Source organism: Carcharodon carcharias (genome assembly GCF_017639515.1).
Source record: "Carcharodon carcharias isolate sCarCar2 chromosome 29 unlocalized genomic scaffold, sCarCar2.pri SUPER_29_unloc_10, whole genome shotgun sequence".
NCBI classification, from domain to species: domain Eukaryota; kingdom Metazoa; phylum Chordata; class Chondrichthyes; order Lamniformes; family Lamnidae; genus Carcharodon; species Carcharodon carcharias.
Window position 1 is genome coordinate 385276 of NW_024470655.1, and position 14782 is coordinate 400057.

Here is a 14782-nt window from a genome sequence, read left to right on the forward strand (position 1 = left end):
CCTGTCCTGTACTCCTGTCCTTCCCCTGTCCTATATTCCTGTCCTTTCCCTGTCCTATATCCCTGTCCTTTCCCTGTCCTGTATCCTTGTCCTATATTCCTGTCCTTTCCCTGTCCTATATCCCTGTCCTGTATTCCGGTCCTTTCCCTGTCCTATATTCCTGTCCTTTCCCTGTCCTGTATTCCTGTCCTAAATTCCTGTCCTTTCCCTGTCCTGTATCTCTGTCCTGTATTCCTGTCCTGTATTCTTGTCCTGTATTCCTGTCCTGTATTCCTGTCCTGTATTCCTGTTCTGTATTCCTGACATTTCCCTGTCCTATATTCCTGTCCTTTCCCTGTCATGTACTCCTGTTCTTTCCCTTTCCTGTATTCCTGTACTGTATCTCTGCCCTGTATTCCTGTCCTGTATTCCTGTCCTGTATCCCTGCCCTGTATTCCTGTACTGTATCTCTGCCCTGTATTCCTGTCCTGTATTCCTGTCCTGTATCCCTGCCCTGTATTCCTGTACTGTATCTCTGCCCTGTATTCCTGTCCTGTATTCCTGTCCTGTATCCCTGCCCTGTATTCCTGTCCTATATTCCTGCCCTGTATTCCTGCCCTGTATTCCTGTCCTGTATCCCTGCTCTGTATTCCTGTCCTGTATTCCTGTCCTGTATCTCTGTCCTGTATTCCTGTCCTGTATCTCTGCCCTGTATTCCTGTCGGGTATTCCTGTCCTGTATTCCTGTCCTGTATTCCTGTCCTGTATCTCTGCCCTGTATTCCTGTCCTGTATCCCTGTCCTGTATTCCTGTCCTGTATTCCTGTCCTGTATTCCTGTCCTGTATCTCTGTCCTGTATTCCTGTCCTGTATTCCTGTCCTGTATCTCTGTCCTGTATTCCTGTCCTGTATCCCTGTCCTGTATTCCTGTCCTGTATTCCTGTCCTGTATTCCTGCCCTGTATCTTTGTCCTGTATTCCTGTCCTGTATCTCTGTCCTGTATCTCTGTCCTGTATCCCTGCCCTGTATTCCTGCCCTGTATTCCTGTCCTGTATTCCTGTCCTTGCCCTGTCCTGTAGTCTTGCTGCTCCCCATCTACCTGTTGTGCCGGGTACAGTAGTTGGCTGTGTTGCCATGGTGTCACTGTCATGTGCCAGTTCTGAGACACGCTTCCTCCAACAGGAAATTGCTAAGGTTTTGGTTTCTAGATGGCGCCAGACATCTGAAGCATGTTCAGCGCCGGGTTCTCCTTTCACAGAGTCTCCGGATTCTGGGTGGGGTGTGTTCCTCCCTGGGGTGGAGCGAAAGGGTTAAAGTGTTGACTTGTGACGCTGAGCAGGGACTAGCTGCTTCCTGTTTGGTACAAATCAGTAGAGTGGGGGGCTGTCCCACTCCACAGCTCACAGGGGAAAGATCTGACTCACCAATCCACAGCGGTGAAAGTATCGAAAAACATGTTAGTCACAAAGAGAGGGTGGAGAGTCACCATCTGTGACAGCAAATCTCCGGCAGAAATCAGCACCAGCGCCCTCTCCACAACCACACACAAATGTTCCCTCCATGGGGCAAAATCAGCCGGACAGTTACACATCAATCGACAACCTCTGACCACTCACACAGAAACTCAACACATGTGGCCAGGGAGACAGCACTGAGGCACACTTATAAAGCAGTGTAGAGGGGGCATTACTCTGTATCTAACCCCGCGCTGTACCTGTCCTGGGAGTGTTTGATGGGGACAGTGTAGAGGGGGCATTACTCTGTATCTAACCCCGCGCTGTACCTGTCCTGGGAGTGTTTGATGGGGACAGTGTAGAGGGAGATTTACTCTGTATCTAACCCCGTGCTGTACCTGTCCTGGGTTTGTTTGATGGGGACAGTGTAGAGGGAGCTTTACTCTGTATCTAACCCCGTGCTGTACCTGTCGTGGGATTGTTTGATGGGGACAGTGTAGAGGGAGATTTACTCTGTATCTAACCCCATGCAGTCCCTCTCCTGGGAGTGTTTGATGGGGACAGTGTAGAGGGAGATTTACTCTGTATCTAACCCCGTGCTGTACCTGTCCTGGGAGTGTTTGATGGGGACATTGTAGAGGGAGATTTACTCTGTATCTAACCCCATGCAGTCCCTCTCCTGGGAGTGTTTGATGGGGACAGTGTAGAGGGAGATTTACTCTGTATCTGACCCTGTGCTGTACCTGCTGGTGCTCTGCTGTTACATTGGATGTTAATGGGTTTAATGGGCAGCAACACTGTGTGTGAGTGGATAAGATGAGATGTGGTGTGAGACTGGGCTAGGGGAAGAGGTTTAAAATGGGGTCCCCGGGGTCTAGTTCAGTGAGCCCTACCTCAGAGAACCTGGCCCTATGCTGTCACTGTCTCTGTGGCCGATGCTGTTGTGAAGGGACAGACAGTGAGTGAGACAATTCTCTCAGTCGAGCTTACCTTGCTGCTGTAGGTTGATAGAGCAGGTGGGGTGGAAAATATTGGGATTTTACTTGAGTGCGTCTGAAACACAAGCGGAAACACAGCATTAATCAACTGCAAATACCCCACTCAGTGCCCTCCCAGCACAGACATGTAGCCAGAGACAGACAGTTTGGAGCTGAAATATCACGGACAACGATTGCTCAGATCATCCAGCCCCCTCCTGCACTCCACACACCCCTGACCCTCCCCTCCCACACCCTCACCCTCACTGTACCCCTCATCCCCACTCCCCCAAAACACTGCCCTGTCCTACCCTCCACTCCATAGCCCTCACCCTGCACCCCAACGCCACACCCTCCCCACCCCCACCCTCCTACCCACCCCCACCCCCTCCCTGCTCCTGGAGGTGGTCTGTGGCAGCATCTACCTGGTGGCTGGTGTCTGGTCGCTTCCTCTCAGAGTCTGAAATGCAGAGAGAGAGAGAGACAGAAGATTATTATCCAACACTCACAAAAAGCAGATATAGCTCAGGATTACTGACACTACAAAGACATTGGAGAGTTGGGCTAATCCTGAGAGCAGGTCAGTGGAAAGTACATTTTCAGTTTAAATAACTGCATTCACCTTTAACAAACGGAGTGAGAGACAGTGCCGCACTGTCAGAGGGTCAGTACTGAGGGAGTGCTGTACTGTCAGAGGGTCAGTACTGAGGGAATGCTGCACTGTCAGAGGGTCAGTACTGAGGGAGTGCTGCACTGTCAGAGGGTCAGTACTGAGGGAGTGCTGCACTGTCAGAGGGTCAGTACTGAGGGAGTGCTGCACTGTCAGAGGGTCATTACTGAGGGAGTGCCGCACTGTCAGAGGGTCAGTACTGAGGGAGTGCTGTACTGTCAGAGGGTCAGTACTGAGGGAATGCTGCACTGTCAGAGGGACAGTACTGAGGGAGTGCTGCACTGTCAGAGGGTCAGTACTGAGGGAGTGCTGCACTGTCAGAGGGTCATTACTGAGGGAGTGCTGCACTGTCAGAGGGTCAGTACAGAGGGAGTGCTGCACTGTCAGAGGGTCATTACTGAGGGAGTGCTGCACTGTCAGAGGGTCAGTACTGAGGGAGTGCTGCACTGTCAGAGGGTCAGTACTGAGGGAGTGCTGCACTGTCAGAGGGTCAATACCGAGAATGCAAAGCACTGTCAGAGGGTCAGTACTGAGGGAGTGCCTCACTGTCAGAGATTCAGTAATGAGGGAGCGCCGCACTGTCAGAGGGTCAGTACTGAGGGAGTGCTGCACTGTCAGAGGGTCATTACTGAGGGAGTGCTGCACTGTCAGAGGGTCATTACTGAGGGAGTGCTGCACTGTCAGAGGGTCAGTACTGAGGGAGTGCTGCACTATCAGAGGGTCAGTACTGAGGGAGTGCTGCACTGTCAGAGGGTCAGTACTGAGGGAGTGCTGCACTATCAGAGGGTCAGTACTGAGGGAGTGCTGCACTGTCAGAGGGTCAGTACTGAGGGAGTGCTGCACTATCAGAGGGTCAGTACTGAGGGAGTGCTGCAGTGTCGGAGTGTCAGTACTGAGCGAGTGCCGCACTGTCAGAGGGTCAGTACTGAGGGAGTGCTGCACTGTCAGAGGGTCAATACCGAGAATGCAAAGCACTGTCAGAGGGTCAGTACTGAGGGAGTGCCACACTGTCAGAGGGTCAGTACTGAGGGAGTGCTGCACTGTCAGAGGGTGAGAACTGAGGGAGTGCTGCACTGTCAGAGGTCAGTACTAAGAGTGCAAAGCACTGTCAGAGGGTCAGTACTGAGGGAGTGCCGCACTGTCAGAGGGTCATTACTGAGGGAGTGCTGCACTGTCAGAGGGTCAGTACTGAGGGAATGCTGCACTGTCAGAGGGACAGTACTGAGGGAGTGCTGCACTGTCAGAGGGTCAGTACTGTGGGAGTGCTGCACTGTCAGAGGGTCATTACTGAGGGAGTGCTGCACTGTCAGAGGGTCAGTACTGAGGGAGTGCTGCACTATCAGAGGGTCAGTACTGAGGGAGTGCTGCACTGTCGGAGGGTCAGTACTGAGGGAGTGCCGCACTGTCAGAGGGTCAGTACTGAGGGAATGCTGCACTGTCGGAAGGTCAGTAATGAGGGAGTGCTGCAGTGTCGGAGTGTCAGTACTGAGCGAGTGCCGCACTGTCAGAGGGTCAGTACTGAGGGAGTGCTGCACTGTCAGAGGGTCAGTACTGAGGGAGTGCTGCACTGTCAGAGGGTCAATACCGAGAATGCAAAGCACTGTCAGAGGGTCAGTACTGAGGGAGTGCTGCACTGTCAGAGGGTGAGAACTGAGGGAGTGCTGCACTGTCAGAGGTCAGTACTAAGAGTGCAAAGCACTGTCAGAGGGTCAGTACTGAGGGAGTGCCGCACTGTCAGAGGGTCATTACTGAGGGAGTGCTGCACTGTCGGAGTGTCAGTACTGAACGAGTGCCGCACTGTCAGAGGGTCAGTACTGAGGGAGTGCCACACTGTCAGAGGGTCAGTACTGAGGGAGTGCTGCACTGTCAGAGGGTCAATACTGAGAATGCAAAGCACTGTCAGAGGGTCAGTACTGAGGGAGTGCCACACTGTCAGAGGGTCAGTACTGAGGGAGTGCCGCACTGTCAGAGGGTGAGTACTGAGGGAGTGCTGCACTGTCAGAGGGTCAGTACTGAAGGAGTGCTGCATTGTCTCAGGGTCAGTACTGAGGGAGTGCTGCACTGTCTCAGGGTCGGTACTGAGGGAGTGCCGCACTGTCAGAGGGTCAGTACTGAGGGGGTGCTGCACTGTCAGAGGGTCAGTACTGAGGGAGAGCTGCACTGTCAGTGGGTCAGTACAGAGGGAGTGCTGCACTGTCAGAGGGTCAGTACTGAGGGAGTGCTGCACTGTCAGAGGGTAAGTACTGAGGGAGTGCCGCACTGTCGGAGGGTCAGTACTGAGGGAGAGCCGCACTGTCAGAGGGTCATTACTGAGGGGGTGCTGCACTATCAGAGGGTCAGTACTGAGGGAGTGCTGCACTGTCAGAGGGTCAGTACTGAGGGAGTGCAGCACTGTCAGAGGGTCAGTACTGAGGGAGTGCTGCACTGTCAGAGGGTCAGTACAGTGGGAGCGCTGCACTGTCAGAGGGTCAGTACAGAGGGAGTGCTGCACTGTCAGAGGGTCATTACTGAGGGGGTGCTGCACTATCAGAGGGTCAGTACTGAGGGAGTGCTGCACTGTCAGAGTGTCAGTACTGAGGGAGTGCTGCACTGTCAGAGTGTCAGTACTGAGGGAGTGCTGCACTGTCAGAGGGTCAGTACTGAGGGAGTGCTGCACTGTCAGAGGGTCAGTACTGAGGGAGTGCTGCACTGTCGGAGGGTCAGTACTGAGGGGGTGCTGCACTGTCAGAGGGTCAGTACTGAGGGAGTGCTGCACTGTCAGAGGGTCAGTACAGAGGCAGTGCCGCACTGTCAGAGGGTCAGTACTGAAGGAGTGCTGCACTGTCAGAGGGTCAGTACTGAGGGAGTGCCGCACTGTCAGAGGGTCAGTACAGAGGGAGTGCTGCACTGTCAGAGGGTCAGTACTGAGGGAGTGCTGCACTGTCGGAGGGTCAGTACTGAGGGGGTGCTGCAGTGTAGCTGTTGTCCTTTAGATGAGGATGTGAACTGAGCGTCTGCACACGGGACACTTCGCAACGTTCAGACTCTAGTCGATCATTCTGCTGATGTCCCGGTGAGTTTTTCTCCGCCGGTGAAAAGCGTCATAAATAGATTAAATTCTCACTGGTTCACCTGCTGCATGAATCCTCTGTCCCACACCAGGAGCTGAACCTCCCAAATGAATTGAATGGGGTCTGGAGCAGGATGATCAGGTCTGAGACCAGGATAAGCTGCTTATAGGATCTAAACTCTACCTTTGCTCACTGCCCAAGGGAATTGAAGAGTTCCTTCGGACATTACTGAACCTGCCTTGTAGCCAAACATTCAGGAGAAACAGGGAGTCAGGAATTGTCCAAATCACTTCCCAATTCTGGCCTGTAAAACTTATCCTGGACTGATTTAGCTGTCCAGGGCTGGGATAACCCCTGTCTCACTGGGCCTGGGCCTGGGGTTGGGGTTTGGATAACCCCTGTCTCACTGGGCCTGGGCCTGGGGGTAGGGTTTGGATAACCCCTGTCTCACTGGGCCTGGGCCTGGGGTTGGGGTTTGGATAACCCCTGTCTCACTGGGCCTGGGCCTGGGGGTAGGGTTTGGATAACCCCTGTCTCACTGGGCCTGGGCCTGGGGTTGGGGTTTGGATAACCCCTGTCTCACTGGGCCTGGGCCTGGGGGTAGGGTTTGGATAACCCCTGTCTCACTGGGCCTGGGCCTGGGGGTAGGGTTTGGATAACCCCTGTATCACTGGGCCTGGGCCTGGGGGTAGGGTTTGGATAACCCCTGTCTCACTGGGCCTGGGGGTAGGGTTTGGATAACCCCTGTCTCACTGGGCCTGGGCCTGGGGTTGGGGTTTGGATAACCCCTGTCTCACTGGGCCTGGGCCTGGGGGTAGGGTTTGGATAACCCCTGTCTCACTGGGCCTGGGCCTGGGGTTGGGGTTTGGATAACCCCTGTCTCACTGGGCCTGGGGGTAGGGTTTGGATAACCCCTGTCTCACTGGGCCTGGGCCTGGGGTTGGGGTTTGGATAACCCCTGTCTCACTGGGCCTGAGGGTGGGGTTTGGATAACCCCTGTCTCACTGGGCCTGGGCCTGGGGTTGGGGTTTGGATAACCCCTGTCTCACTGGGCCTGGGCCTGGGGGTGGGGTTTGGATAACCCCTGTCTCACTGGGCCTGGGCCTGGGGTTGGGGTTTGGATAACCCCTGTCTCACTGGGCCTGGGCCTGGGGTTGGGGTTTGGATAACCCCTGTCTCACTGGGCCTGGGGGTAGGGTTTGGATAACCCCTGTCTCACTGGGCCTGGGCCTGGGGTTGGGGTTTGGATAACCCCTGTCTCACTGGGCCTGGGCCTGGGGTTGGGTTTTGGATAACCCCTGTCTCACTGGGCCTGGGGGTGGGGTTTGGATAACCCCTGTCTCACTGGGCCTGGGCCTGGGGTTGGGGTTTGGATAACCCCTGTCTCACTGGGCCTGGGGGTGGGGTTTGGATAACCCCTGTCTCACTGGGCCTGGGCCTGGGGTTGGGGTTTGGATAACCCCTGTCTCACTGGGCCTGGGGGTGGGGTTTGGATAACCCCTGTCTCACTGGGCCTGGGCCTGGGGGTGGGGTTTGGATAACCCCTGTCTCACTGGGCCTGGGCCTGGGGTTGGGGTTTGGATAACCCCTGTCTCACTGGGCCTGGGCCTGGGGTTGGGGTTTGGATAACCCCTGTCTCACTGGGCCTGGGGGTAGGGTTTGGATAACCCCTGTATCACTGGGCCTGGGGGGTGGGGTTTGGACCTGGGCCTGTCTCACTGAGCCTGGACCTGAAGGCAGAGTCACCAATAGTGCAGCAATTAAAATCAGGAATGCACGAGAGGCCAGAATTAGAGGATCTCAGGGATCTCAGAGGCTGGTGGGACTGGAGGAGATTACAGAGATAGAGACCCTGAAGGGATTTGTAAACAAGGATGAGATTTCTAAGAGCAAGACGTTGCTTGACTGGGAGCCAGTATAGGTCAGTGAGCACAGGGCTGATAGGAGAACAGGGTTTGCTGCGTGTTAAAACACAGGAAGCAGGGTTTTGGATAACTTCAAGATTCTGGAAGGTAGAATGTGGGGGACCAGCATTGGAATAGAGGAGTCTGGAGGTGACAAAGGCGTGGATCTGGGTTTGAGCTGATGGGTTGAGACAGGGTGAGGTTGGGTGATGTTAGGGAGGTGGGATCAGGCAATCTCGGTGAAAGAGTGAAAATGAGGCCAGGAGATCAGCTCAGGGTCAAATGTGACATTGAGGTGAGGCAGCCCATATCAGAGACCAAGCAGCCTGATAGGCCCACACGTAGAGGAGAAAGAGGAGCACCCGGATCCTGTCCAGATCCTGATCCTGCCCAGCTAGTGATCCAGCCCAGCTCCTGATCCAGCCCAGCTCCTGATCCAGCCCAGCTCCTGATCCAGTCTAGCTCCTGATCCAGCCCAGCTCCTGATCCAGCCCAGCTCCTGATCCAGCCCAGCTCCTGATCCAGCCCAGCTCCTGATCCAGCCCAGCTCCTGATCCAGCCCAGCTCCTGATCCAGCCCAGCTCCTGATCCTGCCCAGCTCCTGATCCAGCCCAGCTCCTGATCCAGCCCAGCTCCTGATCCAGTCTAGCTCCTGATCCAGTCTAGCTCCTGATCCAGCCCAGCTCCTGATCCAGTCTAGCTCCTGATCCAGCCCAGCTCCTGATCCAGCCCAGCTCCTGATCCAGCCCAGCTCCTGATCCAGTCTAGCTCCTGATCCAGTCTAGCTCCTGATCCAGTGCACATTCCTGATCCAGTCTAGCTCCTGATCCAGTCTAGCTCCTGATCCAGCCCAGCTCCTGATCCAGCCCAGCTCCTGATCCAGTCCAGCTCCTGATCCAGCCCAGCTCCTGATCCTGCCCAGCTCCTGATCCAGCCCAGCTCCTGATCCAGCCCAGCTCCTGATCCAGTCTAGCTCCTGATCCAGTCTAGCTCCTGATCCAGCCCAGCTCCTGATCCAGTCTAGCTCCTGATCCAGCCCAGCTCCTGATCCAGCCCAGCTCCTGATCCAGCCCAGCTCCTGATCCAGCCCAGCTCCTGATCCAGTCTAGCTCCTGATCCAGTCTAGCTCCTGATCCAGTCTAGCTCCTGATCCAGTGCACATTCCTGATCCAGTCTAGCTCCTGATCCAGTCTAGCTCCTGATCCAGCCCAGCTCCTGATCCAGCCCAGATCCTGATCCAGTCTAGCTCCTGATCCAGCCCAGCTCCTGATCCAGCCCAGCTCCTGATCCTGCCCAGCTCCTGATCCAGTGTAGCTCCTGATCCAGCCCAGCTCCTGATCCAGCCCAGCTCCTGATCCAGCCCAGCTCCTGATCCAGCCCAGCTCCTGATCCAGCCCAGCTCCTGATCCAGCCCAGCTCCTGATCCTGCCCAGCTCCTGATCCAGCCCAGCTCCTGATCCAGTCTAGCTCCTGATCCAGCACAGCTCCTGATCCAGCCCAGCTCCTGATCCAGTCTAGCTCCTGATCCAGCCCAGCTCCTGATCCAGTCCAGCTCCTGATCCTGCCCAGCTCCTGATCCAGCCCAGCTCCTGATCCAGTCTAGCTCCTGATCCAGCCCAGCTCCTGATCCAGTCTAGCTCCTGATCCAGCCCAGCTCCTGATCCAGCCCAGCTCCTGATCCAGCCCAGCTCCTGATCCAGTCTAGCTCCTGATCCAGTCTAGCTCCTGATCCAGCCCAGCTCCTGATCCAGTCTAGCTCCTGATCCAGCCCAGCTCCTGATCCAGCCCAGCTCCTGATCCAGCCCAGCTCCTGATCCTGCCCAGCTCCTGATCCAGTCTAGCTCCTGATCCAGTCTAGCTCCTGATCCAGCCCAGCTCCTGATCCAGTCTAGCTCCTGATCCAGCCCAGCTCCTGATCCAGCCCAGCTCCTGATCCAGCCCAGCTCCTGATCCTGCCCAGCTCCTGATCCAGCCCAGCTCCTGATCCAGTCTAGCTCCTGATCCAGCCCAGCTCCTGATCCTGCCCAGCTCCTGATCCAGCCCAGCTCCTGATCCAGCCCAGCTCCTGATCCAGCCCAGCTCCTGATCCAGTCTAGCTCCTGATCCAGCCCAGCTCCTGATCCAGCCCAGCTCCTGATCCTGCCCAGCTCCTGATCCAGCCCAGCTCCTGATCCTGCCCAGCTCCTGATCCAGTCTAGCTCCTGATCCAGTCTAGCTCCTGATCCAGTCTAGCTCCTGATCCAGCCCAGCTCCTGATCCAGCCCAGCTCCTGATCCAGCCCAGCTCCTGATCCAGCCCAGCTCCTGATCCAGTCTAGCTCCTGATCCAGCCCAGCTCCTGATCCAGCCCAGCTCCTGATCCAGCCCAGCTCCTGATCCAGCCCAGCTCCTGATCCTGCCCAGCTCCTGATCCAGCCCAGCTCCTGATCCTGCCCAGCTCCTGATCCAGCCCAGCTCCTGAACCAGCCCAGCTCCTGATCCAGCCCAGCTCCTGATCCAGCCCAGCTCCTGATCCAGTCTAGCTCCTGATCCAGTCTAGCTCCTGATCCAGTCTAGCTCCTGATCCAGCCCAGCTCCTGATCCAGTCTAGCTCCTGATCCAGCCCAGCTCCTGATCCTGCCCAGCTCCTGATCCAGCCCAGCTCCTGATCCAGCCTAGCTCCTGATCCAGCCCAGCTCCTGATCCAGTCTAGCTCCTGATCCAGTCTAGCTCCTGATCCAGCCCAGCTCCTGATCCAGCCCAGCTCCTGATCCAGCCCAGCTCCTGATCCAGCCCAGCTCCTGATCCAGCCCAGCTCCTGATCCAGCCCAGCTCCTGATCCTGCCCAGCTCCTGATCCAGTCTAGCTCCTGATCCAGTCTAGCTCCTGATCCAGCCCAGCTCCTGATCCAGCCCAGCTCCTGATCCAGTCTAGCTCCTGATCCAGCCCAGCTCCTGATCCAGCCCAGCTCCTGATCCAGTCTAGCTCCTGATCCAGTCTAGCTCCTGATCCAGCCCAGCTCCTGATCCAGTCTAGCTCCTGATCCAGCCCAGCTCCTGATCCAGCCCAGCTCCTGATCCTGCCCAGCTCCTGATCCAGTCTAGCTCCTGATCCAGTCTAGCTCCTGATCCAGTGCACATTCCTGATCCAGTCTAGCTCCTGATCCAGTCTAGCTCCTGATCCAGCCCAGCTCCTGATCCAGCCCAGCTCCTGATCCAGTCCAGCTCCTGATCCAGCCCAGCTCCTGATCCAGCCCAGCTCCTGATCCAGCCCAGCTCCTGATCCAGTCCAGCTCCTGATCCAGCCCAGCTCCTGATCCAGCCCAGCTCCTGATCCAGCCCAGCTCCTGATCCAGCCCAGCTCCTGATCCAGCCCAGCTCCTGATCCTGCCCAGCTCCTGATCCAGCCCAGCTCCTGATCCTGCCCAGCTCCTGATCCAGCCTAGCTCCTGATCCTGCCCAGCTCCTGATCCAGCCCAGCTCCTGATCCAGCCCAGCTCCTGATCCAGCCCAGCTCCTGATCCAGCCCAGCTCCTGATCCTGCCCAGCTCCTGATCCAGCCCAGCTCCTGATCCAGCCCAGCTCCTGATCCAGCCCAGCTCCTGATCCAGTCTAGCTCCTGATCCTGCCCAGCTCCTGATCCAGTCTAGCTCCTGATCCAGTCTAGCTCCTGATCCAGCCGAGCTCCTGATCCTGCCCAGCTCCTGATCCTGCCCAGCTCCTGATCCAGCCCAGCTCCTGATCCAGTCTAGCTCCTGATCCAGTCTAGCTCCTGATCCAGTCTAGCTCCTGATCCAGCCCAGCTCCTGATCCAGCCCAGCTCCTGATCCAGTCTAGCTCCTGATCCAGCCCAGCTCCTGATCCAGTCTAGCTCCTGATCCAGCCCAGCTCCTGATCCAGCCCAGCTCCTGATCCAGCCCAGCTCCTGATCCTGCCCAGCTCCTGATCCAGCCCAGCTCCTGATCCAGTCTAGCTCCTGATCCAGCCCAGCTCCTGATCCAGTCTAGCTCCTGATCCAGCCCAGCTCCTGATCCAGCCCAGCTCCTGATCCTGCCCAGCTCCTGATCCAGCCCAGCTCCTGATCCAGTCTAGCTCCTGATCCAGCCCAGCTCCTGATCCTGCCCAGCTCCTGATCCAGCCCAGCTCCTGATCCAGTCTAGCTCCTGATCCAGCCCAGCTCCTGATCCTGCCCAGCTCCTGATCCTGCCCAGCTCCTGATCCAGCCCAGCTCCTGATCCAGCCCAGCTCCTGATCCTGCCCAGCTCCTGATCCAGCCCAGCTCCTGATCCAGCCCAGCTCCTGATCCAGTCTAGCTCCTGATCCAGCCCAGCTCCTGATCCAGTCTAGCTCCTGATCCTGCCCAGCTCCTGATCCTGCCCAGCTCCTGATCCAGTCTAGCTCCTGATCCTGCCCAGCTCCTGATCCTGCCCAGCTCCTGATCCTGCCCAGCTCCTGATCCAGCCCAGCTCCTGATCCTGCCCAGCTCCTGATCCAGTCTAGCTCCTGATCCAGCCCAGCTCCTGATCCTGCCCAGCTCCTGATCCAGCCCAGCTCCTGATCCAGTCTAGCTCCTGATCCAGCCCAGCTCCTGATCCAGTCTAGCTCCTGATCCAGCCCAGCTCCTGATCCAGCCCAGCTCCTGATCCTGCCCAGCTCCTGATCCAGTCTAGCTCCTGATCCAGCCCAGCTCCTGATCCAGCCCAGCTCCTGATCCAGTCTAGCTCCTGATCCTGCCCAGCTCCTGATCCTGCCCAGCTCCTGATCCTGCCCAGCTCCTGATCCTGCCCAGCTCCTGATCCTGCCCAGCTCCTGATCCAGCCCAGCTCCTGATCCAGCCCAGCTCCTGATCCAGTCTAGCTCCTGATCCAGCCCAGCTCCTGATCCAGCCCAGCTCCTGATCCTGCCCAGCTCCTGATCCAGTCTAGCTCCTGATCCAGTCTAGCTCCTGATCCAGCCCAGCTCCTGATCCAGCCCAGCTCCTGATCCAGCCCAGCTCCTGATCCAGCCCAGCTCCTGATCCAGCCCAGCTCCTGATCCAGCCCAGCTCCTGATCCAGTCTAGCTCCTGATCCAGCCCAGCTCCTGATCCAGCCCAGCTCCTGATCCAGCCCAGCTCCTGATCCAGCCCAGCTCCTGATCCAGCCCAGCTCCTGATCCAGTCCAGCTCCTGATCCAGCCCAGCTCCTGATCCTGCCCAGCTCCTGATCCAGCCCAGCTCCTGATCCTGCCCAGCTCCTGATCCAGCCCAGCTCCTGATCCAGCCCAGCTCCTGATCCAGTCTAGCTCCTGATCCAGTCTAGCTCCTGATCCAGTCTAGCTCCTGATCCTGCCCAGCTCCTGATCCAGTCTAGCTCCTGATCCAGCCCAGCTCCTGATCCAGTCTAGCTCCTGATCCAGCCCAGCTCCTGATCCAGTCTAGCTCCTGATCCAGTCCAGCTCCTGAACCAGCCCAGCTCCTGATCCAGCCCAGCTCCTGATCCAGCCCAGCTCCTGATCCAGCCCAGCTCCTGATCCAGCCCAGCTCCTGATCCAGCCCAGCTCCTGATCCAGCCCAGCTCCTGATCCAGCCCAGCTCCTGATCCAGTCTAGCTCCTGATCCAGTCTAGCTCCTGATCCAGCCCAGCTCCTGATCCAGCCCAGCTCCTGATCCAGTCTAGCTCCTGATCCAGCCCAGCTCCTGATCCTGCCCAGCTCCTGATCCAGCCCAGCTCCTGATCCAGTCTAGCTCCTGATCCAGCCCAGCTCCTGATCCTGCCCAGCTCCTGATCCAGTCTAGCTCCTGATCCAGCCCAGCTCCTGATCCAGTCTAGCTCCTGATCCAGCCCAGCTCCTGATCCAGCCCAGCTCCTGATCCTGCCCAGCTCCTGATCCTGCCCAGCTCCTGATCCAGCCCAGCTCCTGATCCAGCCCAGCTCCTGATCCTGCCCAGCTCCTGATCCAGTCTAGCTCCTGATCCAGTCTAGCTCCTGATCCAGCCCAGCTCCTGATCCAGTCTAGCTCCTGATCCAGCCCAGCTCCTGGTCCAGTCTAGCTCCTGATCCAGTCTAGCTCCTGATCCAGCCCAGCTCCTGATCCAGCCCAGCTCCTGATCCAGTGCACATTCCTGATCCAGCCCAGCTCCTGATCCTGCCCAGCTCCTGATCCAGCCCAGCTCCTGATCCAGCCCAGCTCCTGATCCAGCCCAGCTCCTGATCCAGCCCAGCTCCTGATCCAGTCTAGCTCCTGATCCAGCCCAGCTCCTGATCCAGTCTAGCTCCTGATCCTGCCCAGCTCCTGATCCAGCCCAGCTCCTGATCCAGCCCAGCTCCTGATCCAGTCTAGCTCCTGATCCAGCCCAGCTCCTGATCCAGCCCAGCTCCTGATCCAGTCTAGCTCCTGATCCTGCCCAGCTCCTGATCCAGCCCAGCTCCTGATCCAGCCCAGCTCCTGATCCAGCCCAGCTCCTGATCCAGTCTAGCTCCTGATCCAGTCTAGCTCCTGATCCTGCCCAGCTCCTGATCCAGTCTAGCTCCTGATCCAGCCCAGCTCCTGATCCAGTCTAGCTCCTGATCCAGCCCAGCTCCTGATCCTGCCCAGCTCCTGATCCAGTCTAGCTCCTGATCCTGCCCAGCTCCTGATCCAGTCTAGCTCCTGATCCTGCCCAGGTCCTGATCCAGCCCAGCTCCTGATCCAGCCCAGCTCCTGATCCAGCCCAGCTCCTGATCCAGCCCAGCTCCTGATCCAGCCCAGCTCCTGATCCAGTCTAGCTCCTGATCCAGCCCAGCTCCTGATCCA

At 57.5% G+C, this 14782-nt stretch overlaps 1 protein-coding gene across 1 annotated transcript in view; it reads right to left on the reverse strand.

The window, feature by feature from the left end:
• LOC121273992 (POU domain, class 2, transcription factor 2-like) overlaps positions 1-14782 on the reverse strand; it is a 507999-nt gene that overhangs the window by 320002 nt on the left and 173215 nt on the right. Inside the window, exon 3 of the mRNA XM_041181124.1 lies at positions 2422-2484. The gene's annotated coding sequence lies outside the window, so the exon portion shown is untranslated. The remainder of the gene's footprint in view (positions 1-2421; positions 2485-14782) is intronic.